The sequence below is a fragment of the Saimiri boliviensis genome, chromosome 4 (assembly GCF_048565385.1).
Source record: "Saimiri boliviensis isolate mSaiBol1 chromosome 4, mSaiBol1.pri, whole genome shotgun sequence".
In the NCBI taxonomy this organism is placed as follows: domain Eukaryota; kingdom Metazoa; phylum Chordata; class Mammalia; order Primates; family Cebidae; genus Saimiri; species Saimiri boliviensis.
The window spans coordinates 84,514,129-84,541,598 of record NC_133452.1 but is presented as its reverse complement, the minus strand read 5'-3'; the positions used below and the strand labels follow the sequence as shown (position 1 = coordinate 84,541,598).

Genomic DNA, 27,470 nt, shown 5'->3' with positions numbered 1-27,470 from the left:
TTGTCTTGACACATAACTCTGGCCACTGCTTTGTGATGACCCCAGAACACTGTTCAGATTTCCCTCCCTACCTCCCTTCTAATCTCCTGCTATTGCTCCAGAGTAGCAAACCTACTGGCTCACACTGCCCTGGGACTCATTTAATTGAATCCTGAAAGTGTGCCAGGGCCACTGAACATGGAGGCCCCTATAGCTTTTCCTTAAACAGGCTTTTGCACTCATTCATCTGTAGCAGTGCCAAGAGCTTTCTTTCACCTATTTGGGACACTAAGATCCTCCATGGGCATAGATCCTTTGGATAAGAGTGCCCATGTTGGCCTGGATGGTCTTGATCTCAAAAAAAAAAAAAAAAAAAAAAAGTGCCCTAGCACACTGGTTGGCACATTCTTTATTTGCTATACATACTGGATATATTTCAGTAAATATTATTAAATGGATTAAGTCTTATAAAATATATTAGGGCTCTGTCTGGAGATGATGAAAATGAAATTATAACCATAAGCAATACTCAGGGCTGTAAGATTGACCCTTTTGCTTGGAGCTCAGGTGCTCTTCTGAGAGGCATTAACAGAGCTTAGAGTCAACAGAAAGATTTTTGTTTGATGAAATGGTCACTCTCCAAAATGCTTGCCCTTTGCTGCTGAATGAAGCTAAGTGCAGAGAGCAGAGCCCTGGTAAAGAAGGTGAGAGCATCTCTTCAGGGCTCTGTTTACCTAGCCGGCTCATTCTGATCAGGAAGGTTCCACTTTCTCCAGATGTGTACCTAGAAATTTTTGAAGATGACAGAAAGAAATGATAGTCCATTCTTCCTAAGAAGAATGTGTAGGTCCTTTAGAAATACAATCCACAAGACTGCAAGCCGGTCCTGGTGCCAATTGCCACTTCGTCTTCACTAAGTGGATGATGATAACTTTATGAAGGAAGTTATCTTGGTTACAGAGCAGCCCAGATTCACATACGTATTTCTGTGGCTCTTGTCCTCACAATCTGTATGGAATTAATTTCTGCCTTTTGCTCAAGGCCTTAATCACTAAGACATTGTCCTTTTTCTTCAAACTTCTCCAATTATAGAGTTTATGTACTAAATCTTGGTCAGTTGATTTTCAAGGGAGGGTTTGTTCCCCTCCGGTGTGCTATAGATGTGGCTGACTTTGTCTCTTTAGGATCTTTGGAGGAAAGAATTGTTCCTCAGTGAGAATCCCCCAGTGTGCCCTACCGTGACGTACCATCTATGTAACTGCTGAATCTCTCTCTGCCACCATTGCAATAGCAATGCTGATTGAATTACAATTCAATTACTTAGTGCCCAATATATGTGTATTATAAAAGTTCTAAAAGGAGGAATTGGCAGACTGGATAAGGAGCTCCTGAGACTATAACTGCTGCATCAGGGAATCTCAGCATTTCACAAAGTCAAACCCAGAAGTATAATTTATAATTTTAAATAATTTATAGTTGCACTTGTAATTACTTTTTTATTGGTTGCCTTCTGCAAAGCTTATATGCTCTGTGACGCAGGGGCTGAGTTTATTTTATTTACTGATATATCCCCAGAAGTTACTACAGAGCCAGAACCATAAAGACACTTAATACTGTTTTTTTTAATTCACACTATCAGATAGTCTAGCCCTGGTGCTCATTAAAACAGGGTCGAATCACTATCCTTTGATCTGTCGAAGATATTCTGGATTAACATTAATGTCGGGGTTTTCTAGTCCCAATTTCATTGTATTTTCAATCACCTAGAAGATATTCTCCATGCTAACTACAGACTTGGCACGTGGAAGGAGTTTACGGAGTGAATGAATAAATGATCTTGAGAGGGTTATTTGGCAACCAATAGGCAGTGATAATTTGGAAGCCTGGGAATTTAACAGGGAATGAAGAAGCAAATGGGATCCTCCATCCAGACCCAACTGATGACAGCAAAACTGGGACGAGGGAACTTTCCAGACTTTGGCAAAATGGTTTAATCAACGCAACAGTTGCCCACTTTGTCCACCATCTTAGATAAAATGCTTTAAAAACTTGTGATTAGAATATTTAATAAGGCAGCATAGCAAAGTAGAGAGAAGCACAGATTCTGGAGCAGACTCTAGATTTTAACCAGGCAGACTGGGTGACCTTAGCAAGTTATTTGAGCTCTCTAAGCCTCAGTTTTCTCATCTGCAAAATGGGGATAAAGATATTAACGGTACTTACCTAATCATATGGTTATTATGGGGATGAAATGAGTTAATCTTTACAAGATATCATACCAGGCATGGCAAGTAATAAATGCCATGTAAATATATGTTAAATATAAACAAATAATTATCTTTTGAGGAAGGAAGATAAGAATGTTACTGTATATATTAGTATCTCCTCTTATTCTGCAGCAAATACTCTATATTTTATGTCTTTAGAGTATGCAGAAATCCACAATCTCTACCTGAGATTTAAGGAAGCATGAGTTATTGATTTAAACTTTGCATCTGGCATAGAATTAAACCTCTCCTGGCTGATGAGACATCTGAAATGCAGCCCACAGTTGATTGCTCTTTGATGACTTGTTTTTATTCTGCTTCCCAAATCTGGTGGAACATCCATTAGAGTTTGGCAGAAACTCTGTTCTCTAATCAGCATCATGAGATGAGTTTGCTCCAGAAACTAGAAGGAAGAACTGGCTTTCAAACAATCTAATTGCCATCTCAAGAAATACATGGCTTGATTTGTCTGATTTATGAGTGAATGACTTTACCTGGTCCTGCGAGGGAACTGACAGTGCATCCAGTTTCTCATCCCTACTCCGCAAATAACTGTTTCTGGTGACTACAGCAACCACCTGCGCTTTCATCTTCTGAATTTAATCAGGCAACATGCTGTTAACGGATTCGTGTTGTACAGCAGAATACTCAAAATAGGACAAAATAAAGCCTGTTTTGCCTCCATCATGAGAAAATGCCTTGTGAACTTTGTTTTCTCTGATCAAGCAGGGATCTTACCAAGGTTGAGCCCAGAGGGAATTAAAATAAGAGGAAATGGGTAGAAAGTCAAAATGATAAGTCTGAGGACAAAGGTAGACTTCATAAACCAAACGGTGAGATTGTTAAGAGGCAGAACTGGATATACAATGGAAGAATGTGTGTATCCCCAGGAGCCCACTGATCCACATACTATCTGGAAAAAAATCAGCATTCCCGCTTTGCGTGGTTGCCTTGCTTGATTAACTACTTTTACATTCAATCCATGTGGCAAGATTTGACAATATTGGTTTGCCATTCCTGCTCTAACAATATAGGCTTAGCTATATTCTTAGAGGAAATTAAAAGAGCAGTTTTTAATGAAACCTCTTTATTTTGAATTTGAGAGAAATCTGTCCAATTGCAATGATATCACCACTTGAGGTTCTGAATTCTATCCCTTTATCCTTATTAAGTATTCCTAAATACTCATCTAGACTAATTTTTCTTTGAGGACCAAGTCCCAGGTCCTTACATGTGTCAGGCAGATCTCAAAGGAGATTTAAAAGGGGCATCTGTCTTCAAGGAGGCAGGAAGTTTGCTTCCAGCATGGTGTCTGCTGCTTGATTTGAACACACCTCTCCCTCTTCCTTCACCAGACTTCTGACTGGTTACCACGTGGGAATGTCAAATATGACTCACACAAATCAGAAATCTTCCCTAGTGACAAGCTTTAATATTAATTTCAAGGAGACAAGGAATCAAGAAGCATAGGCTGAGCAGGAAGGAGAGGGGATTTCAGTGCAGGTGTCTAGCACTTTCTTGAAGTTTTGGCTCCACTCCGGCTCAGGAGAACACATGAGGTATCAAAGGGATGTGTGCAGGTCAAGTTACTTATACAAAGGAGTGCCATTTCAATCTTGAAACCTCTCCATTCTGTACTCAGCTAGTTATATAGTTTACTTAACTATAACAAGGAGACATGCCCCAGAAATTCACGTAAACCAGATTTACACATGACTAAATCTCTCCTTACAGGATTCTTCCACCAGCAATTTCATCACTTTACTTGGCGGGAGACCCATCATTACAAGGAGATTAGAGAAGATCACAGATCTTTTTTATTTCCTTCGGGGATGGGGATGGATGATTCTCTGCCTTCTTTATTATTATTATTATTATTATCATCATACTTTAAGTTCTGGGGTACATGTGCAGATCTTGCAGGACTGTTACACAGGTATACACATGCCATTGTAGTTTGCTGCCTCCATTGCCCCATCACCTACATTTGGTGTTTCTCCCAATGTTATCCCTCCCCAATCTCCCCATCCCCTGCTATCCCTCCCATAGCCCACCACCCCTCAACAGACCCCAGTGTGTGATGTTCCCCTCCCTGTGTCCATGTATTCTCATTGTTCAACACCCACCGATGAGTGAGAATATGCCATGTTTGGTTTTCTGTTCTTGTGTCAGTTTGCTGAAAATTATGGTTTCCAGATTAATCCATGTCCCTGCAAATGAATTCATCCTTTTTTATTGCTGCATCATATTCCATGGTGCATATGTGCCACATTTCTTTATCCAGTCCATCATTGATGGGCATCTGGGTTGGTTCAAGTCTTTGCTATTGTAAACAGTATCATAGTGAACACACGTCTGCATGTGTCTTTATAATAGAACAATTTATAATCCTTTGGGTATATACCCAGTAATGGGATTGCTGAGTCCAGTGGTATTTCTAGTTCTAGATCCTTAAGCAATTGCCACACTGTCTTCCACAATGGTTGAACTAGTTTACACGCCACCAACAGTGTAAAGCATTTCGATTTTTCCACATCCTCTCCAGCTTCTGTTGTCTTCAAATTTTTTAATGATCACCATTCTAACTGGCATGAGATGGTATCTCAATGTGGTTTTGATTTGCATTTCTCTGTTGACCAGTGATGATGAGCTTTTTTTCATGTTTGTTGGCACCATAAATGTCTTCTTTTGAAAAGTGTCTGTTCATATCCTTCACCCACTTTTTGATGGGTTTTTTTTTTCTGGTAAATTTGTTTTCGTTTTTTGTAAATTCTGGATATTAGCCCTTTGTCAGATTCGTAGCTTGCACAATTTTTTCCCCATTCTGTGGTTGTCAGTTCACACTAATGATTGTTTCTTTTGCTGTGCAGAAGCTCTTAAGTTTAGATCCCATTTGTCTATTTTGGCTTTTATTGCCATTGCTTTTGCTGTTTTAGTTATGAAGTCCTTGCCTATGCCTATGTCCTGAATGGTATTGCCTAGGTTTTCTACTAGGGTTTCTATGGAGTTAGGTCTTATGTTTAAATCTTTCATCCATCGGGAGTTAATTTTTGTATAAGGTGTAAGGAAGGGGTCCAGTTTCAGCTTTCTGCACATAGCTAGCCAGTTTTCTCAACATCATTTATTAAACGGGGAATCCTTTCCCTATTGCTTGTTTTCGTCAAGTTTGTCAAAGATCAGATGGTTGTGGCGTTGCCTCCGAGGCCTCTGTTCAGTTCCATTGGTCTATATCTCTGTTTTGGTACCAGTACCATGCTGTTTTGATTACTGTAGCCTTGTAGTATAGTTTGAAGTCAGGTAGCATGATGTCTCCAGCTTTGTTCTTTTTGCTTAGGATTTTCTTGGCTATGCAGGCTCTTCTTTGGTTCCATATGAAGTTTAAGGTGGTTTTTTCAGTTATTTGAAGAAGGTCAGTATTACCTTGATGGGGATAGCATTAAATCTATAAATTACTTTGGGCAGTATGGCCATTTTCACAATATTGATTCTTCCTAACCATGAGCATGGAATGTTTTTTTCCATCTGTTTGTGTCATCTCTTATTTCCTTGAGCAGTTGTTTGTAGTTCTCCTTAAAGACGTCCTTCACGTCCTTTGTTAGTTGTATTCCTTGGTATTTTATTCTCTCTGTAGCAATTGTGAATGGCAGTTCATTCTTGATTTGGCTCTCTTTAAGTCTGTTATTGGTGTATAGGAATGCGTGTGATTTTTGCACATTGATTTTGTGTCCTGAGACTTTGCCAAAGTTGCTTATCAGTTTAAGGAGATTTGGGGCTGAGGCAATGGGATCTTCTAAATATATAATCATGTCGTCTGCCTTCTTAAAGGGGAGCATGTGCTGTGGACTTGCTGCTTAATCTTGTCCTTCCCAGAGATAAAGCATCTGCTCGCCTGAAAAGCTTTGTGGGGCGAGGCAGTGGGGTGGGAGGAGAGGCAATAGGGTGGGGTGGAGCACTGCTCTAGGGAATCCATGTCTAAAGCAAATGTTGCAAAGTCCCTTCTTCTCATCAGAGGAAAGCAGAGCCACATTACTAAGATTTACCAAAACTGCAGATAGTAAACAACTTATTTTCTGTCTAAGTTGGGAATGCTTCTGCCCAGATATTTATTGTCCTCATTATGTTTTGCTTGGATTTCTTAAAAAAAAAAATTAAATAAATAAATAAAGGAGCTTGAATTTCCCAAGCAGCCACCATTTATTGTGGAAAGAAGGCAATCTAGCTCCAGAAAATGCTCTCAGGCACAGACAAAAACAAACCTGGCAAAACATGAACCACACAAAGCAGCTGCAGCATCTCTTGGGAGATATTTTAGTTTCATGGAAAGCCTAATTGAGGCCAAACTCATTCAGATCCCGGGATGATGCCCATTTAAGGTGGACCATTCTTGATACCATGTAAAACAAACAAACAAAAAAAAAAACAAAAAAAAAAAAACCACTTTTATGGTAGGGCACAGTGGCTCACACCTGTAACCCCAGGACTTTGGGAGGCTGAGGCGGGAGGATTACCTAAGGTCAGGAGTTCAAGACCAGCTTGGCCAACATGGTGAAACCCTATCTCAACTAAAAATACAAAAAAATTAGCTGGGCATGGTGGCACGTGCCTGTAATCCCAGCTACTCAGGAGGCTGAGGCAGGAGAATTGCTTGAACCCAGGAGGTGGAGGTCGCAGTGAGCCGAGATTGTGCAATTGCACTCCAGCCTGGGTGACAAGAGCAATACTTTGTTTAAAAAAAAATTATTTTAGCCAGGCGCGGTGGCTCACGCCTGTAATCCCAGCACTTTGGGAGGTCGAGGCAGGTGGATCACGAGGTCAAGAGATCGAGACCATCCTGGTCAACATGGTGAAACCCCGTCTCTACTAAAAATACAAAAAAATCAGCTGGGCATGGTGGCGCGTGCCTGTAATCCCAGCTACTCAGGAGGCTGAGGCAGGAGAATTGCCTGAACCCAGGAGGTGGAGGTTGCAGTGAGCCGAGATCGCGCCATTGCACTCCAGCCTGGGTAACAAGAGCGAAACTCTGTCTCAAAAAAAAAAAAAAAAAAAAAAATTATTTTATTAAGTTCCCGGGTACATCTGCAGGATGTGCAGGTTTGTCACACAGGAAGATACGGCCATGGGATACCACTTTTTATGTAACCCTGAAATTGAAGCAAAATTACTTGTGAGGATTAGATAACTGATGCTTTGTCACACACAAAATGAGTAGAAACAGATTCACTGACTTGCAGGGAATACCAAAATTATTTGCTTTTGGACTCAAAGATCCCAATTTGAACATTTTATCTCTATAAGCTGGAAACTGTGGCCATGTGACTGTTGTTCACATCATGCATAACCAAGAGTAACAGCTGCTGCCCTGTGGTGCATAGTTACTCCATGACAGATAGCGTCCCAAGCTCTCCACGTATGCAATTTCATTTAATCATTGCAAAAATCCTGAAGGCCATGTTTATCCCCACTTTACAGATGAAAAAAACTGTGACACGGAACAAGTGAATGGCAGAACAGAGATTCCAACCAAGACCTCTTTGACACTCTGATCCTATGTTCTCACTGCCTCTTGTACTGTCTCTCCATAAGTACATTGACCCTGCCAAACAGCTTCATTCCATTAATTCATTTTTAAATTTATTTTTCAGAAGTGAACAATGGTGAACAATTGTTTTTTTAGAGCACAGACACCCATGGGTTTAGAGCTATCTACAGTAATTAGACATGAGTTTAGAACTATCTTCAGTAATTAGCTTTTTCAAATTTTTCCATCTACATAGGTAGATGTGTATTATAAATCATTTTCACCTGATGCTCTTTGTCTTCCACTGAATATCCTTCCTTCATGAATTACATGTAATATATTAATGTATCATTAATATATTAAAGTATCATTAATATATTAAAATATGTTTGTAAATATGTTTATGTTATATATGTGCTATGGTCTAAATGTTTATGTCCTCCCAAAATTTGTATCTTGAAATCCTAAACCCTCAGGTGATGGTATTAAGAGGTGGTGCATTTGGAGCATGAATAGGTTCTAAGGGTAGATCCCTCATGAATGAAATTCATGAGCCCAAGGGAGTTCATCCATCCCTTCTACCATGTGAGGACACAGCAAGAAGCTGCCATCCTACGATGGCCAGGAAGCAGACACTGATTCTACCAGTGTCTTGATCTTGGACTTCCCAGCCTATAGAACCCTGAGAAACAGATTTTTGTTGTTTATAGCCATCCAGTTTATGGTATTATAGCTAAATGGACTAAAATGATATGTACGTATGTATATGTATAGATATATCCCCTCTTCTACTTTAGGTTTAACATGGCTTTGTCCTCAAATAATGAGAACATGAGGAGGGAGTATGCTGCCATTTTTTCACTAAGTTTTCCCTTTAAATAGAGGGAAACCTGCTAGAAACCTGCCGTGAAAAGATATGTTTACCTTTCTCAATTTCCAAGTGCATAGGACATCTGTGATGTCACAAGATCACTTTACTTCTGGGCAAATACAATCCAGTGATTATAATGGAGAACTTGGTAAAGTACTGGAAAACTGAAGGCCAGAATTAAATTAAGCAGAATATACTAAAGTGCACTAAAATAATCATGTAACTTTCAAAATAAGCAATGCTTTAAAATGAAGCTTAAACCAGACTCCTTTTTCCTCAAGGCATTAGTCCTACACATTTTTATTTTAAAGACAAGGTGTCATTCTGTCACCCAGGTTGGAGTGTGGTGGCACAATCATGGCTCACTGCAGCCTTGAACTCCTGGGCTCAAACAATCCTCCCACCTCAGCTTCCTAAGTAGCTACGACTAGAGGTCTATGCCCCCAGGTTTGGCTAATTTAAATTTTTTTTTCTTTTTTTTGGTAGAGACAGGGTCTTGCTGTGTTATCCAGGCTGGGCTCTAACTCATAACCTCCTTCCACATCCTGACCTGCCAGTCCTGCACATTTTACCAAACATTTATGTTGTCAATATACAGATCTTTACCTTACTCTTCCAGTTTCTTAGAAATCATATGAAACACTGAAACTTCCCATTTCTAAGGTACTATAACTTCACAAGAACAACATATTTTAAAAATACAATATAAGACTAGTGTTTGTTTGTTGTGAGTTGTGGTTATCCATAATAAACACTGATAAAGCACATGTTATGTGCCAGACATGGGGTATTCAAACATGAATAAGAGGTAATGTCAGCCTTTGAGAACTTCATAGCTTAGAAATTAAAATATGTTAGGCTTGTAAAGAGCATTGCTTCTTTCTGCAACTTTTCTTTGTAACATAAAATATGTGGTAATTTTTAGGAAACTCAGGATATGTTGCCCACTCCAGAAGTCTAGGTGGGATTGCAGGAATAGGAGCTCCTCTCCACATGCAGGGGCCCTGGGTGAGGTAATATGGCAGGTGTGGAGCAACAGAGCCGGAGCCACCAGGGCTGAGTTTTCATGTTTATTTATTTGTTTGTTTTTGAGATAGAGTCTTGCTCTGTTGCCCAGGCTGGAGTGCAGCAGTGCAATCACAGCTCACTGCAGCCTCAAAATCCTGGGCTCCAACAATCCTCCTACCTCATCCTCTAGAGTGGCTGGGACTACAGGTGCATGCCAATATGCCCTGCTAATTTTTAAATTTTTTGGAATCAAGATCTTACTGTGTTATCCAGGCTGATCTTGGACTCTTGAGCCCAAGTGATCCTCCAGCTTCAGCCTCCCAAAGTGCCGGGAGCCATCCTACCCACATGGGCTGAGTTGTCATTCTTCCTCAACCCTCTGTGTGTTCTTGGGGAGGTCTTGAACCTTTTTAAGTTTTAGTTTCTTCATTCTCAGCAGGGAAAATATCTGCTCTACATGTCTCAGGCAATCATCATGGAGTCAAACAAGAAAACATATGTGAATCATTTTGAAAAGATTTTTAGGCATGGATTTTTGTCTGTTTGTTCACTCTCAGAGCTCTAGCATCTAAAACAATGCCTGAATCATGAGGAATCCACAATACAAATGTATTGAATGCATGCACATCATGATGAAAGAACTCACCTTCTCACTTTAAACTATTCAATACTATGATAATCCACTATATTCTATTATACAAAAGGAAAACACTCATTATATACAACTTCTAGAGTCACTGCTTCTCAGGGCTGGAAGGGATCTGAATGAGTGCATAATCCAGCTTTGCAGGTTGATGAATGCCTTAACTCTGCCCTTGCCAAGTGCTTATCCAGCCTGTTACAGATCACAGCCACCAAAGGGGCACCCTCTGGGCCCCCTGGCAGAAGTTCCCCTCACTCAGCTGAAGCCTGCCTTCACCTGAGGCCACAGAGAAAGTCTCCCTCAGCTTCTGGGCCTTCAGACATCTGAAGACACTTATCACCCCTCTTGCCCTCAGATTTATCATGTCCAGGCTAAATGGAATGATTTCTCATTTATAAACATAAGGCATTTAATAATTACATATGTTATTAATAAGATAAGGAGAAATTTAGGGCTTTTTAACAAAAATGACAACAAAAACTTTTATTGGTATATGTCTGCTGTTACCCACAGAGGGCCCTTGCTTGCAAAGCTAAATATTGCTTGACCTACCCATTGGTAGACATCTGAAAAATTTCTGCAAATGTGAAATGAATATTAAGCTACAGAGAGAATAACTGTATTTTGTAATATCTGTCATATAGCTGTGTATTTTATCATATCTGCCTTTATATAAGATAATTATAAATATCATTGCAGCAATAGCTACAGTAGAAAAAAATCTGGAGTCCACCTAAATGTCTGTCAATAATGAGATAGTTAAATAAACTATGGTGTCTACTCAGCCATTAACAGTTGATATTTGGATTCAGGTGCAGTGGTGTCTGCCTATAGTACTGGCTACTCAGGAGGCTGAGATGGGAGGATCACTTGAGCCCTGGAATTTAAGGTCAGCTTAGGTAATATAGCAAGACATCTCTCTCAAAAAAGACTTGAGGCTTATAAAATTATATAATAATATAGAAAATGCCTACAGTATAATGGAATTATGTGGGAAAAATCAATATATTCATTTAAAGGTACTATATGATATGGTTTGGCTCTGTGTCCCCACCCAAATCTCATGTCAAATTGTAATTTCCAGTGGGAGGTGGGAGGAGATTGAATCACAGGGGTGAGTTTCCCCCTTGACTTTCTTGTGACAGAGTTCTCACAAGATCTAGTTTTTCAAAATTATGTAGCACCCCACTCCTCTCTCTCTCTTCTACTGGCCATATGAAGATGTGCTTGCTTCTTTTTCACCTTCCACCATGATTGTAAGTTTTCTGAGGCTTCCCTAGAAGCAGAAGCCTGTATAGCCCAAAGAACCATGAGCTGATTAAACCCCTTTTCTTTACAAATTGTCCAGTCTCAGGTATGTCTGTATAGCAGTTCAAGAATGTGCTAATACACCAAATGGTTACTATGTAAACAGCCATGTTTTACAACAGTCTAAGAGTAAATGCAATATGTTAAGTAAAATAGGACTGATACAGAAAGACAAATATCTCATTCTCTCACTTACATATGACAGCTAAAAACAACATTGAACTCATGGAGATAGAGAGCAGAATGATGGTTCCCAGACACTGGGAAGGGTAATGGGAAGAAAGGATAAAGAGGAGTTGGTTAATGGGTACAAAAATATAGTTAAAGAAAAAAATATCTAGTGTTCAGTAACCCAGTAGGTCGACTATAGTTTACAATAGCTTATTGTGTATTACAAAATAAATAAAAAGTAGAATTAGAATGTTCCTAACACAAAGAAATGTTAATGCTTTAGGTTATAGATATCCCAATTACCCTGCTGTGATCATTACATTCTGATACACTGGTACCAAATATTACATGTACCCCATAAATATTTACAACTATTATGTATGATTAAAAATTAAAAATAAATTTTAAAAAAATTAATAAAAGTACAAAATGCTATCATTGGTGGTTTTATAGTAGTGAAGTTATGGATGATTTTTTCTTCTGTTTTCCAAAAAGTGCTATTACCTTTATATAATAAAAAATGTAAATATTTCTTATTTATTTATTTATTGTTTTTGAGATGGAGTCTCACTTTGTTGCCCAGGCTGGAGTGCAGTGGCGCGATCTTGGCTCACCACAACCTCTGCCTCCTGGGTTCAAGCAATTCTCCTGCCACAGCCTCCTAAGTAGCTGGTACTACAGGTGTGCAGCACCATGTCTGGCTAATGTTTGTATTTTTAGAAGAGACAAGGTTTCACTATGTCGTTGACTGAGCTGGTCTAGAAATCCTGATCTTATAACCTGCCCTCCTCGGCTTTCCAAAGTGCTGAGATTACAGGCATGAGCCACCACACCCAGCCCAATATTTCATATTTATTTCAACATTTATTATTTCAAGATTTATTTCTAAGATTTTATATACAGACACATATATCCAGATACACACACACACACACACACACACACACACACACACACACACACACAGCTCCTTCTTTTTATTCATCTTCTTCACATTGAGTCCGTTTCTGCAAAATGAGCATGAATTTTGGTAGGATCAGAAACGTTAAGAATAGCATTAGAGATAATTTGAGAAGAGGCAGAAGAATACTGAACGCTTTCAACACGTAGAGAGTGATCACAGAATATCTTTGAGGTAAAGGAACTAGGAAGGGAAAAGTGACCCTCAGGGGCAGATGAAACGACCCAGGGCTGCAAGCCCTCATCTTCCTCTCACTGCATAGACAGTTGTGCAGGCATGTGAGAAAGAGAGGGGGCGTGAGTTTGTGTGGACTCCCCCCATCATAGTTGCAACAGCCAATGTCTAGGCTCAATGTATTTCTCCATCTTGGAATAATTCTGTCATGCCTTATATTGGCGGTGACACAACTTAAGCTATAGCAAGAAGCAAGGCAGCAGGACAAGCTAGTCCCTCTTTTCCATTTGCTCTCTGATAGTGGCTGAGCTCCATGCCAATAAACCAAAGCTTACTCATTATTGTGTGATAGTAAACAAGAAGCTATCAGGATTTCACTTCAAAATGCATCAATTCAATTTTGAGAGAAAGAAATTCGAAAGTCTTAGAGCCTAGGGCTACATGTGATCATCATGAGGCTAAGGTTTCTCCTCAGTATGCCGTCTCTCTTTCTCTGGTAGTGCAAAATGAATTTTAGTTGGCATTTCAGCGTGGCTCACAGCTTTGTCTTCTTGATTGAACGCCAAGCATGAACTAAAATATATTAGATGTTTTGTCTGCCTAGTGCCATGTTGTGTGGGTGGAAGTCTGCGCAGTTCTACTGAAGTAACAAAACAATAGGATTAGCAGCAAAAGCGAAGCTTCGAGTAAATGATTAAACATTGGAAGGGAAAGGAAAAATGAATATTACCAGGAGGTATCGGCTGAGGTCCTGTATGCAAGTGCCTGCAGGGGCGTGCGGTGCCCTGGCATGTGTTCCCTGGAATAAAAAGGAATGATTAGCAAGTGAAAACAGTATGCATATATTCAGGAATAATTGTGCTAATTAGAAAAGACCAACAGTATAAAACCAAGACAAAGCAAATGAAATCCAATTTATGCCAAAGAGCAAGAAAAAAGTTTATAATATGCAGTAAACCCTCAAATCACCTAAGAAAGAAATGGGCAGATAATTATTGCCATTAATGAGATGGGAGCGATTCATGGTGAGAACATGACCATCTGCAGCCTGCACTCCTCACATCTTGGAAGCCTTGGGGTTTCTGAACACTCACTCCTCCTATTTATTTTCTGAAACTTAATTGAGCAGAAGGATGAAACTATATCCTTGATATGAGTTGTACTTGCTGCTCCCTGGGATGGCTTTAGCTAGTAGAATTCCCAGGTTCCTCTGTGTGTGTGTGTGTGTGTGTGTGTGTGTGTGTGTGTGTGTGTGGATTTGCCTTTGATTTGACTGGATGATAGATTATCCTAGTCTTTAAGGAAACAAGGAAACAATAGTTTCCTTAGAGACGTTACTGTGTCGTAGTATGTATTTTAACATCTGAAAACAATGTCAGTTTTTCCTTCTCATCACTTTCTTCAGTTGGTCCTGGCTTTGCTGTTGGACTCATTATTAAAAAGCCAGGTTTTCCATGGCCAGACATATTAACTATCAAGGATGTATCCTTCTCTGAGACAAGTCTTGATTTTACTGCTTCCTGCTGGGCCTGACTGCTGGCACTGGTCCTAATCAATTGGAAAATAAACGGAGCTGCCCAGGTCTTGAGTTGACACTGAGCCCCGTTTTCCTGATACTGAGAGCTGCTAGCTGGCCCACTGCCAAGAGACCGTGGCAGAGCTCATGTTCCCTTATTTTCTCTCTGCTTACTTTTCCCTATCTTCTCTCCACCTCTGCTGTAATGCCTCTGGGCATTTTCTCGGTTCACTCTGTTTTCAGATCTTTCTTTATTACTCAGACTCCTGGGAACATTCTTGCTGTGTTTCACTGCTGTGTATTTTTTCCATAAAAGACTTCTTAACTAGATGGTGTCGCCTTGAACAAATGGAAGGGAATATATATTATGTTTTCTTTTGTATCTACCCTAGCCCTCCAACCCTTCAGTTCCCCAACCCCAGAAGGGTCCAGGACCATGAAGATACTGATCATTAAATGATTAAATAATTAAATTTCCTGAAAAATAATTCAGGGTTTTTTTTTTCCTCCAGAGTTCTCTTGATTTATTTTCTTACTCTTTATTATCTTATTTCATCAATTATTTCCCCTCTCAACTCTTATCTTCAGCCTCTCTTCCTTTGGGGTCCTTCTGCTCAACCTAGAAACATGCTTACATCTCTCATCTGAAACAAATGAATAAAGACAAAGCAAAGCGAGCGCAACCTTTCTCTTGACTCTGCATCCCACTGGCTTGTGCAACATTTGTTTCTTGTGCCTACTATGTGCACTGTTCTGGGGGCTACCTGGAGGCAGACCAGTTGCTTCTCTCATGGAGCTAGGGAGAGACTCAGATAAAAAATACATATATACAAGAAAAGCTCCAGCTCCAGCTCTGTTATTCAGGCCTAGGCCATTTGGAGCCTTGATTAGAAGGCCTTCCGCTGGCCCTTCCAGCAGGCTGATTTAGCTTTGGCAACTGGGCATGGGCTGGATATCAGTACTGCTGATCCCCTGCTTCTCATAAATGTGCCCAAGGGCCCTCACCAGACCCATTCTCCTCCTTCTTCCCAAGCCTGCTTAGAAGAGTAGCCTGTAATTGCACTACCTACTCTTTAACCAGTAGCAACCTGGCCTCAACGCCTATCACATGACCTCCAGGCTAGGGCCCATGGGATTTGGTTCCTAAGTACATGTCCTTGGGTCTTAGAAATTATTGCCCATTTCTCCACTGGGTTCCACCTCCTCTTGTTCACCTCTGTGTCCCTAGTTGCTGTTTCTGACATCAGCCCTATTCTCTTCTCACTTTATGTTTCCAAGAAGTAATCTCACCCATCCCCAAGCTTTAATCACACCACTTCACTGATAGACCCCAGGCTGTCTTCAGATCTTCATTTCCCAAGTCCTAAGGCCTGGCCTCATGGGCTTATGACTGATGCAGTGGACACCGTGCTTAGAAGGGCCCTTCCCTTGGGATTTGATGCTCTGTGGTCACCATCTTGGAATGCTTAAAGTGTTATCGTTGAAATTTGAATTGGTATTCTATAAGTCTGTTAGTCTGCTCAGGCTACCATAACCATATACCACAGGCTGGGTGGCTTAACCAATAGAAATGTATTTTCTCACAATTCTGGAACTGAAGGCCAAAAGCAAGAGGCCAGCAGGGTAGGTTTTCTCTGAGGGCCGTCAGGAAAGGCTCCAGGTCTCTCTCCTTGCTTTGAGGATAGCCACCCATGCGGCCTGTTCACACTGGCGTCCTTCTGTATCCATAGGCCCCTCGGTGTCTCTCTGTGTACTAGTCTCCTCTTATAACACCAGTCAGATTGGACTAGGGCCCACCCATATGACTTCATTAAACCCAATCACCTTTTTAAAGGCCCCATCTCCAAATACAGTCACATTCTGAGGTACCGAGGCTTAGGACATACGAATTTTGGGGACATCATTCAGCCCATCGCGGTGATTGAAGTCAGAAGAGGCAGTTAAGTATGCATTTAGGGCTTAGAGTTGTGGCTGTCTGTGGTCCTGCTTTCTGCCACCTTCTCGGGACACACTCTTAGCTGCCTCCCTGTCTCCTGGCCTTCTGGCCACTGAGCAACCCCTTCCTTCCACCCTTGGAGGGCACATGGGTGCAGGTGCTGGGAGGACAAGGGTCTTAGCTATCCTTGCCCAGGGATGTCAGTGCCACTACGTGTTTGGAGGTGATTTGGCAGGGGCGAGCATCGCATCCACCCCACTCCAGGTATCCAGCATATCTTGACTGATGTTGCAATTCCTTGGAATTTTTTGTAGTCCATGGACCAATGGAAGGCTGTGGGAAAGGAAAGTGACTTCCCCACTTCCTAGCCCTGGGTCATTCAGCCTCTTTGAGAATTTGACTAAAGTTAGATAACCTCTACCCTGAAAAATTGACATACATAGACAGCCATGATTCTTTATACATATTAAGGGGGTAATGAACTTCATAAGGCTACTCTGTGCACCTCTTGTGATTTGGCCCTGCTTACCTTTCCAGCCTCATGTCAACTCTGCTCTCACCATGCTGCAGCCCTCCTGAATCAGCATAGCCATTCTCTGAATGCATTGTATTCTTCCATGCTTGTGTTTTTGCAAGCACTCTTTCCTCTGTCTACCATATGCTTTCCTTCATTATCATTGTAACAAACTTCAAAATTAAAATTACATTCTACCTTCTTAGAGAATCCTTACTGTCATCTCCTACTTCCCATAACCTAAGGTAAGACCAAGTGTTCCTCTAGGGCCTCCATGACTCTAAAAGGTTGATAATACTCACTTTTCATTATTTCCTTACCTTTGACCTTTCTACAGGATTGTGAGCATATCGAGGACAAGGACAGCTTTAATCATTACTGTTTTCCTGGTGTCTAGGACAGAGCTGAGCATAGTAAATATTTGCAAATATTTATTGAAACATCAAATGAATGCATTCATTCATGAATTACTGAACGAGGAGAAGGATGAGCTTGTGGTGAGCTCATTTTGGAGCCAAACAGTGCTGGGTTTAAATCCTGGCTCTCTTGAAGACTAATATTGTGACCTAAGGGAAATTACTGTAAAGCCTCAGTTTTCTAATCTCAAAGTAGGGCAAATGGACTTTACCTCAAGGCAAACCATCGTCAACTTATATTGACAAACAATAGCTATAGCCACATGTAACTCACTCCTGGCACTAAATTTCTGTGAATTATCTTGGAATGAAAAGACAAAATTAAAATATGATGAAGCTCTATTCTTGGAGTTTAATTTAATAACAACAGTAAAAATATATTCATTGAATGTCTTCTGGGTAGAAGACATTATGCTAGGACCTGCAGAGAAATTAAATATAAATTAATATTTGGCCTGTGGAGGAGTTAAGGTATACAGGATAGGCTAAATTGAAAAATAAAGTCGAAAATGTCAGGTGCCATAAGAGAAGTATCAGATTTTAGATTAAGGGTTCATTTGTAGCTGAGACAATGAGGAAGGCTTTCTGGGAGAGGTGGTGTTTGAGAGGAACCCTGAAGGAAAGATCAAAAGATTTTTGTGGACAGTAGAGGAAGGAAAACAATGAATGTAACCATGTGGAGGTAGAGGTACCTAGGAGAGAACCGTGGGCTTGGCCCCCCTACTGACATCATTCTTTCATCAGATGCTACAGTTTCGGCTTCTGAAACTAATGGTTAGTGACCTGCCTTTTTCACAAAGTACAATGTGCCCTGATTTTCTGTCTGGAGCCATTGACACTCTGCCCAGAACAAGGCCACCTGATGCTGACAGCTAAGGCAGAAACTAGCCTGTTCACGCCGTAGCCTCTCAGAAGCAGCAGTTCTGTCACTCTGCTTCACGACGCCCTGAAGACACTTGGCACAGGCTCTACTGCAAGGGTGAGGAATCATCCCCACGAACAGGAATGTGCAACTGGAACCTGTGAAGACACTTGGGGAATGACTAACAAATCTTATCACTGATTGTCAAATTATGTTATTTAGAATTAAACTGCTTGTGGATGAGGCAGAAGATATACACACATGCTATAAAGATGGTTTTCTCTAATGACCAGTGATGATGAGCTTTTTTTCATATGTTTGTTGTTGGCTGCATAAATGTCTTCTTTTGAGAAGTATCTTTTCATATCCTTCGCTCATTTTTTTGTTGGAGTTGTTTGTTTTGTTATTATAAACTTGTTTAAGTTCCTTGTAGATTCTGGATATTAGAACTTGTCAGATGGACAGATTGCAAAAATGTTCTCCCATTCTGTAGGTTGCCTGTTCACTCCAAATGCCCACCAGTGATAGACTGGCTAAAGCAAATGTGGCACATATACACAATGGAATACTATGCAGCCATAAAAAAGAATGAGTTCATGTCCTTTGCAGAGACATGGATGAAGCTGGAAACCATCATTCTCAGCAAACTAACACAAGAATAGAAAACCAAACACCTCATGTTCTCACTCATAAGTGGGAGTTGAACAATGAGAACACATGGACCCAGGGATGGGAACATCACACACTGGGGCCGGTCAGTGGGTGGGGGGCAAGGGGAGGGAGAGCATTAGGACAAATACCTAATGCATGTGGGGCTTAAAACCTAGATGACAAGTTGATAGGTGCAGCAAGCCACCATGGCACGTGTATACCTGCACATGTATCCCACAACTTAAAGTAAAATTTAAAAAAAGAAAAAAAAAAGATGATTTTCAGAATATTTCATTGTATACCTGGTAATGAAACTGAGCTTAAAAAAAACAAAGCAACAAATCAGTGATGAGATGTCATTTCCAGGAATCCTGTTCTGGCACCGCCAGATTGAGTTCATCACACTGTCACCAGCCTGCATGGGTGCAGCACTTGCCCTGTTACTGTATAATCGTGGCTTACCTATGGTTCTGGGACACCAGGCTGCCTCACCTTGAAGGCAAGCTCCTCTATTGACTAACACATGACCTTGGGCAGTTCCTTTAACCTTCCTAAGCTTTAAGTTTAGGAAGTTTTTTTAAGTTTATCAGTAAAATGGAAATGGTGGTAATGCCTGTCTAATATGGTATATGGAGAGAAGTAAAAAAAAATGAGCAGGTGCAATAAAGAACATCTCAGTACCTGCCACCCAGCAAGTGCTTTCTCTCCAGATACCTGCGTAACTTCTCATCTCCTTTAGATCTTTACTCCACTGTGAGGCCATCTTTGACCATCCCATTTAAAAATGTACCCCCTGCTACCAAATAATATCCCATTTCCTCTCTTCTTTTTTGTCCACCGCACTACATCACTGTCTCCCATACTATGTTTTTTAGTTATTTATTATGTTTATGCCTGTCTCTTTAGTAGAATGCAAGCACGAAGCATCTGTATCCCCAGCACCCAGATCAAGGCCTGGCGTGCAATATGGACTCAAGGGAGGAAGAGATGAGCCAGCTCTGCCATGCGGAAACTACTCCCGGCCCAGTGTTAGCCCTTTGGGACCCCATTTGAACATTCGACTGCCTTTTGACACCTGGACCAGTGGGCAGGAAGAGAAACTATCGAGGTAGTAATTGGAGCAGCACATTACTGCGGGGGGGGAGGGGGGGCGGCGCTCTGGCCTTACGGAACTTGAACTCGGTGCTGCCGATTTTTCATAGCTCTCCATTCCTGCTGCCCCACTCCCTCTCACTCAGCTAATGAGCTCCTGTTACCCAAAGTTGGCTCGAGGGACACACTGCAGACCCCTGGATAGCAAAGAATTCTCTGACTCAGGCTCTGACCCGGACTCGGAGGGGCAAATTGAGCAGGAAAAGGAGCTGCAAAGCTCACCTCCTCTTGGCCAAGGCGGCCGGCTCTGGGAGGCGGCTCCCGCGCTCCAGCCTCGGCTCTAGCTCCCCGCGCCGCCTCCGCCGCGGGTCGGGAGCGCGCGTCGCTGCAGCACCGGAGAGCCAGGAGCTACTCGCCCGCCCTGGGAGGTGGGAGGCAGCGGGGGCGGCGGCGGCGGCGGCGGCGGCGGCGCTCGCGCACCTCGGAGGAGCCGGGAGCTGGGACCAGGGCCGAGCCCACGGGCCGGGGCGCCCCAGCCGGTAACCACGGGCGGGACAGGGCGCACAGGGCCGAGCGAAGCCAGGCGCGGACTGCGGGGTGCGGGGCACGGGGCGCGTGCGGCTTCGGTCAAGGCAGTAGGGCTCGCTTGGGTTTAGGGGAGGTCTTCAGTTTGGAGAGGTTGGAGAATGGGGTGGGAGGAGGAGAACTGGGGTGTGAGGACGCCCGGGGGACGAGTGTGGACCCCGTGGAGAGCACCAAGTTTAAAACCTTCCCAGCAGCCCGCGGATGTGCGTGTGGGTGCCGCTGGGCATCCGAAAAGCCTGGAAGCTGCGGCGCTCGGGGCTTGGGTGGGCTTCCTCCCCTCCGCTCGGCCCCAGAGGCCGAGGCACAGCCTTTTCCGCAGCTGAGAAAACTTTCCTTGCTCTGGTTCTTCTGCAGCCTCGGTGCCCTGCAACTGAGAGAGCCCCCTGGACCGGGGAAATGTGCCGGCCCCTGGCCCCGGGCGCGCACCCATGCATTGGGCGGGTTCTCAGGTGATCCCTGGCTTGGCAGTTGCTTCTTTTCGTTTGGACTGGGGGGCCTGCTTGCAGGTCATTTTACTGATTAGAGAGAAATAGGGGTTTCAGAACACTTTTCCCGCCGCCCTCCCCCCGCCCCCCGCAACCCCCGAGCCTCTCCCATCCTTTCTGTGTAATGAATTAAGGAAGGCAAAGAGTAGTCTGCAGAAATCCGTTTGGAGGCTTTGTGGTTTCTACAACTTGTTAGATGGTATGGAACCTCAGGTACTACTATACATTTAGTTTGGCAACAGTGAAACACTGATATTTTGAAAGCAAAGGAAGCTTGAGGGAAAACGTCCAGGGAGACGGGAGACAGGTACTGTCATGCGTAAATTAATTCTTACGAAAACTCCAAAAGTAAGTAGTAATATTTTCAGTTTACAGGTGGAGAAAATTAGATTGCCATATTAAATACATTTTCCAAGCTGACTCCCCCGGTTAAGTAATAGTGGGGAGTAGGGGTCTGGAAGCTAGGACTGGGAGTCTAGTGTTCTTTAGGTACATCGCATGGGGTGCATCGCCAAGAAGAGGTGCGGAGGAGTGACCTGGGCCTGCAAGGATAAGGTCGGAAAAGCCAGAGGCCCCTATGAGCTGGGGTGCCCACAAGGAGTTTTGTTCTTATAAGGAAGATCATCCAGTGTTTATGGAAGAATTGGTGATATTAACAGGTGATAGGAAAAGGAAGAGTTGATCTCAGACTGTATCATTCTTTCAAAATGGGAAGGCCCACCTAAGCCCCTTTAAAGAGGGTCTCAAAGCCTGAAACTGGACTGGATTGTTCAAAAAACAAATGGCAGACGTCCTAGAGTAGTGAAAGCAGCGACAGTCATCTTTGTGCAGGTATGAGGGATGAGAGCAGACCCAAGAGCCTTTTCATAAGAGGGAAACATTGAATCCTGGCAACATTCTAGAACAAATTCTTTAAGAAGATAGCTCAAAACTACTTTGGGAAGCATTTACAAAGACTTACGGTAAACCGACTCCCTTCCCCTTTCTAGCAATCTACTGGCCTATAGATTAGGGTATGCTGTATCCAATTATCTTCCAATGTGGGCTGTGACTCATTTAGGCTAACGATCAGTTTAGTGAATTGCAAACAGCGGTTTTTAAAACATGAAGGCCAAGAGAAAGGAAAACAAGACGCCAGAGTGCATTGCATGAGCAAGGGAAAGTACTGTTTTGTGTAGCGTGCGCTGGTGATTCATGTGTCCTGTTCTGTGTTGGTGATCCTGCTGCCTCTGTGTGAGTGTTCATACCCATCGCTGGCTGTGACCTTTCAGCCTTGATAGCCCTACTCTGGTCACAGTGGGGGTCATCTTTTTTTTTTTTAAGTTGCAAATTATATCATCAACATATTCTGGAAAGGTGTTGGCTTCCTCCTCCCCATTTCTGTTGGCCCCCAGATGCTGAGGTATTTTATCACATAAATATAACATCTGTCCTTTGTAGCTTTCACGGGAAATGTTTTTATTACTTGGAGTACAAAAAAAATTTTAAGAACAATATTATTATGATGTTTGTATAATATATTTAAGCAACTCTTAATATACTAAGCTATGATATTTGGAGGATTACTGAATAATGCCTCAATATGTCATTTTCTGTCTAGTGTTTTTTAAAAATTTTTTCTTATTTTGGCCTTTTTCCTAAGTTTTACTTTATTTATTGACTTAGGGTCTCACTCTGTCACCCAGGCTGGAGTGCAGTGGCAAAATCTCAGCTCAACACAGCCTCAATTTCCCAAGCCCAAGTGAACTTCAGCCTCAACCTCCCAAGTAGCTGGGACTACAAGCACGGGCCACCATGCCCAGCTAATTTTTTATTATTTGTACAGATGGGGTTTCATCCTGTTGCCCAGGCTGTTCTTGAACTCCTGGCCTCAAGTGATCTGCCTGCCTCTACCTCCCAAAATGCTGGGATTGAATGCATAAGCCACAGTGTCTGGCCTACTTTTATTTTATTTTATTTTTTTACTTTTTAATGTCTTAAGTGTGACAGCAACTTGGCTAGGTCTATGCACAGTCTACTTTCGTTCTCACAGCAAAGTGACTTGTTATTTCCATTTTATAAATGGGAGGTTCCCAAAGCCAGGCACCTCCAAATAATTCAGGGACACTTACCCCCTCCCATCAGAAGACACTTTAAAGTGTGTCCTGCCTGTGCAGAGGCATTTTGTTATAGAACTGAACTGGAGTCTGCTCACCTGGCACAGTGAGACCAGGCATCCACACTGAGGTTTGAACAGTATAAAGGAAAGCGTTTATTTGCTGGGTGCCAAGCAAGGAGGATCGGACAACGAATGCTTAAATCCTGGCCTCCCTGATGGCTTGCAAGCAAGGATTTTTAAAGGCAGGGGTAAACTTCAGGAAAGGAATTACAGACAAAATCATATATCAATATATGGAGGTTACACATTGGTTTTGCCCCAAAAGGGTGGGATATCTTGAACTGGGGGCTTATAGATTCTTGGGTAGATTCTAAGATTTTTCTATTTGCAGTTGGTTAAGGAAGAGAAGATTTGTTTGAAAATTTAGGGTCACCAGAAAAGAATGTTAGCTATAGTTCATGGCTGTGACTTGCTCCAGGTCCCTTATTTGATTATCAGGTTGCTTATTTACCTTTCAGAGCAAGCTAGGTGTCTGGAATTTACCTTGAAGAAACTCAAGATTTTCCTTTATTTCCATGATTAGGGGTGGGAAACCCACAAGCCCCTAAGAGGGGTTCCCTGCTGCATCTCAATTTTATTTTGTTTTGTTTTTTTAAATTTAAGATGGAATGTCACTCTGTTGCCTAGGCAGGAGTACCGTGGTGCAGTCTCTGCTCACCGTAAGCTCTGCCTTCTGGGTTCCAGTGATTCTCATGCCCCAGCCTCCCAAGTAGTTGGGATTACAGGTACATACCACCATCCCCATCTAATTTTTGTATTTTTAGTAGAGACAGCGTTTTATTTGTTAGCCAACCTGATCTCAAATTCCTGACGTCAAGTGATCCAAAGTGCTGGAATTACAGATATCAGCCACCATGCCTGGCCTCTGCCTTAATTTTATAAGGTCTCTAACCATACCTAAGGACAAGCAGGAGAAAGGGTAGAATACAATAAGGCCCTCTTCCTGTCCCTTCTTGGTATCAGTCATCAGGAGAAAGACATAGAAGGGATATTTAATCAGTGTTGCAGTGGTAACTATGAATCTGGGAAAACAATCTATGAGACCCGTTTTATATCTGGACAAGAGGTCCAGATGTTGGTCACATAATAGGGTTAAAAGTCTACTTCTGCATTTAGACTCAAAGAGTAAATTTGAGCAGGCCCCACAAGTTGTGCTAGCTCAGAGTAGGTAATATATGCTTGGGTTAAAATAGGAGAATAGCAATCTCTGCTTAATGTTATATTTACTTTTGACAAAGGAGACTTAGAGACAGAAACAGAACAGGAAGGAAAATGTTTACTTCCTCAGAGTGCAAGGGAATCAGGCTTTATAAGACTGGCTCATCAAATAAAATCACAAAAAATACTTGAAAGAAAATATTCTGCCAAATTAGAAAAGTTCTCCATGTACATCAGTCTGTTGTTCATGACTGAAAACAACTTCCTCACACAATTACCGTATTCCTAAAAGTTGTGGCTTGTTTTCAGACATCAGCATAGCAGACAATCAAGGGAAAAATGGTTTTTTTTAAGAGAGTGAGATGTGTTTGAAATTTTTATTTGGGGGCCAACTTCCAGGCAGGATGATCATGTTATTTTTGCTTTACGTGGGGATACATAGTGATTCTTTGTTTTTTACTGGACTGTGAGAAGCGGTTAGTCTTAATTGGAAAGGGGAAAGTAGCATTTTCCTTGCAAACAGGATTCTTCAGTCCTTATAGTATTGTTGAGCTGTGAGGTAAAACAGCAGAAGTTGAGATTATCTTTATGAGATGCTAGAAGTACGCATGTTAAAATCTGATTTTAATTGTTGCCCATGTTTCTGTTATCAAGACCTGTGTAATTTTGACTTCACTAGAGAACATTAGTAAAATTGCATAACCCTTAAAGTGAAAGTAGTTTGTAAGCTTCAAATAATTCTCCTGCAAGGTGCATTTGTTTTCCTCTTGCATGTCGTTGGTAACAGCAAAAACAACCATTACTGGAAGGCAGAGCAGGCTGAGGGAGGAGCTACTTAAGGATTAGTTTTGAAGTTGCCTGCTTGAACAAAAGAGAAAAATTAGAAACTGAGTGAGGGAATGTGGATGTAAACATTTTCTATCTTTCTACAAATCTTTGTACGGATTATTTCAGGAAATATAATTCTATCTGTGTGGGAAAAAAAGAGAGAAAAATAATTTAAGATCAACTGTATTATATAAAACCTACATCAGATTGCTACCAGTGTGATATGGTTTCGCTGTGTCCCCAACCCAAATCTCATCTTAAACTATAGTTCACATAATCCCCATGTGTCATGGCAGGGACCCACTGGGAGGGAATTCAATCATGGAGGCAGGTTGCCTCATGATACTGAGTGAGTTCTCATGAGATCTGTTAGTTTCATAAGAGGCTTTCTTCTGCTTCACTGTGGCTTCTCCTTGCTGCTGCCATGTGAAGAAGGATGTGTTTGCTTCCCCTTCTGCCATGATTGTAAGTTTCCTGAGACCTCCCTACCTATGTGGAACTGTGATTCAATTAAACCTCTTTCCTTTATAAATTACCTAGTCTCAGGTATGTCTTTATTAGCAGTGTGAGAATAGAATAACACAGTAAATTGGTACTGAGGTAGTGGGATGCTGCTATTAAAGATACTGGAAAATGTGGAAGCAGCTTTGGAACTGAGTAATGGGCAGAGGTTGGAACAGTTTGGAAGGCTCAGAAGAAGACAGGAAAATGTGGGAAAGTTTGGAACTTCCTAGAGACTTGTTGAATGGCTTTGACCAAAAAGCTAATGGTGATATGGACGGTGAAGTCCAGACTGAGGTGGTCTCAGATGGAGATGAGGAATTTGTTGGGAACTGGAGCAAAAGTGACTCTTGGTGTGCTTTAGTAAAGACAATGGCAACATTTTACTCCTGCCCTAGAGATCTATGGATCATCAGAGAGATGATTTAGGGTAGCTGGCGGAAGAAATTCCTAAGCAGCAAAGTGTTCAAGAGGTGACAGAGCATAAAAGTTTGAAAAATTTGCAACCTGACAATTGTGGTAGAAAGAGAAACCCGTTTTCTGGGGAGAAATTCAAACTGCCTGCAGAAATTTGCATAGGCAACAAGGAGCCAAGTGTTAATTGCCAAGACAATGGGGAAATGTCTCCAGGGCCTGTCAGAGACCTTTGCAGCAGCTCCTCCTATCACAGGCCTGAAGGCCTAGGAGGAAAAAAATTGTTTTGTTGGCTGGGCCCCCCTGCTGTGTGTAGTCTAGAGACTTGGTGCCCTGCCAGCCATTCCAGCCATGGCTAAAAGGGGCCAAGGTTTAGCTCAGGCTGCAGCTTCAAAGGGTTCAAGCCCCAAGTCTTGGCTGCTTCCATTTGGTATTGAATCTGTGGGTGTACAGAGGACAAGAATTGAGATTTGGGAACCTCTACCTAGATTTCAGATGATGTATGAAAATGCCTGGATGTCCAGTTAGAAGTGTTCTTCAAGGGCAGAGCCCTCTGGACAACCTCTGCTAGGGCAATCAGAAGGGGAATATGGAATCAGAGCCCCCACACAGTCCCCACTGGGGCACTGCCTAGTGGAGGTCTGAGAAGAGGGCCACACCAGTGGTTCCACACCCATGGATTTGGCCAACTGTGGATGGAAAATATTTAAAAGAATAGTTGACTAGATTTGAACAAGAAAAGGATACTGAACATGCATGGACCTTTTTTCCTTGTAATGCATTCCCTAAATAATATAGGATAGCAACTATTTACATAGCATTTATAGTGTATTAGTTGTTATAAGTCATCTAGAGATGGTTTAAAGCATACAGGAGGCTGTGCATAGGTTCTATGCAAATACTACACCATTTTCTACTAGGGACTTGATCATCTGTGGATTTCCATATCTGAGAAGTCCTGGAACCAACCCACCACAGATGCTAAGGAATGACTGTGTCTATATATGTATATACACACATTCATACATATATATATGTATTCACAGTGAATCACGGTAGTGACGCTGGACATGCTGGACATGGGGCAGCCAAGACGCACTTGAATAAGGTATTGCTGGAGCTGTCAGGTGCATCTGATGAGGCTGCGAGGGCAGAGATCCAAATCTGCATTGAAGCCAGTGAGGCCCTGATGAAGGCCCTGGAGTAGGCAAGCCTGCCCCCGAAACTTCTGTGCTCTGGAGCCACCTCCACGAATGACCTGCCCCCAGCCCTCACCCTTCATTAAGATGAAGAAGCCTGGAAAAAAAAAAAAAAAAACTATTCCCACAGGCTGGGCGCAGTGGCTTACACCTGTAATTCTAGCACTTTGAGAGGCTGGGGAGACCAGATCACTTGAGGTCGGGAGTTTGAAACCAGCCTGGCCAACATGGTGAAATCCCATCTCTCCTAAAAAT

At 42.1% G+C, this 27,470-nt stretch overlaps 1 protein-coding gene across 3 annotated transcripts in view; it reads left to right on the top strand.

Annotated features, from left to right (window-relative positions):
- MRAP2 (melanocortin 2 receptor accessory protein 2) overlaps positions 1-27,470 on the top strand; it is a 94,330-nt gene that overhangs the window by 20,534 nt on the left and 46,326 nt on the right. Inside the window, exon 4 of one of the 3 annotated variants that reach the window (XM_074397731.1) lies at positions 19,702-19,903. The gene's annotated coding sequence lies outside the window, so the exon portion shown is untranslated. Of the gene's footprint in view, positions 1-19,701; positions 19,904-19,992; positions 20,427-27,470 lie in introns of those variants that run through there. The other 2 variants (XM_039467793.2, XM_039467794.2) reach the window with 2 other exon arrangements.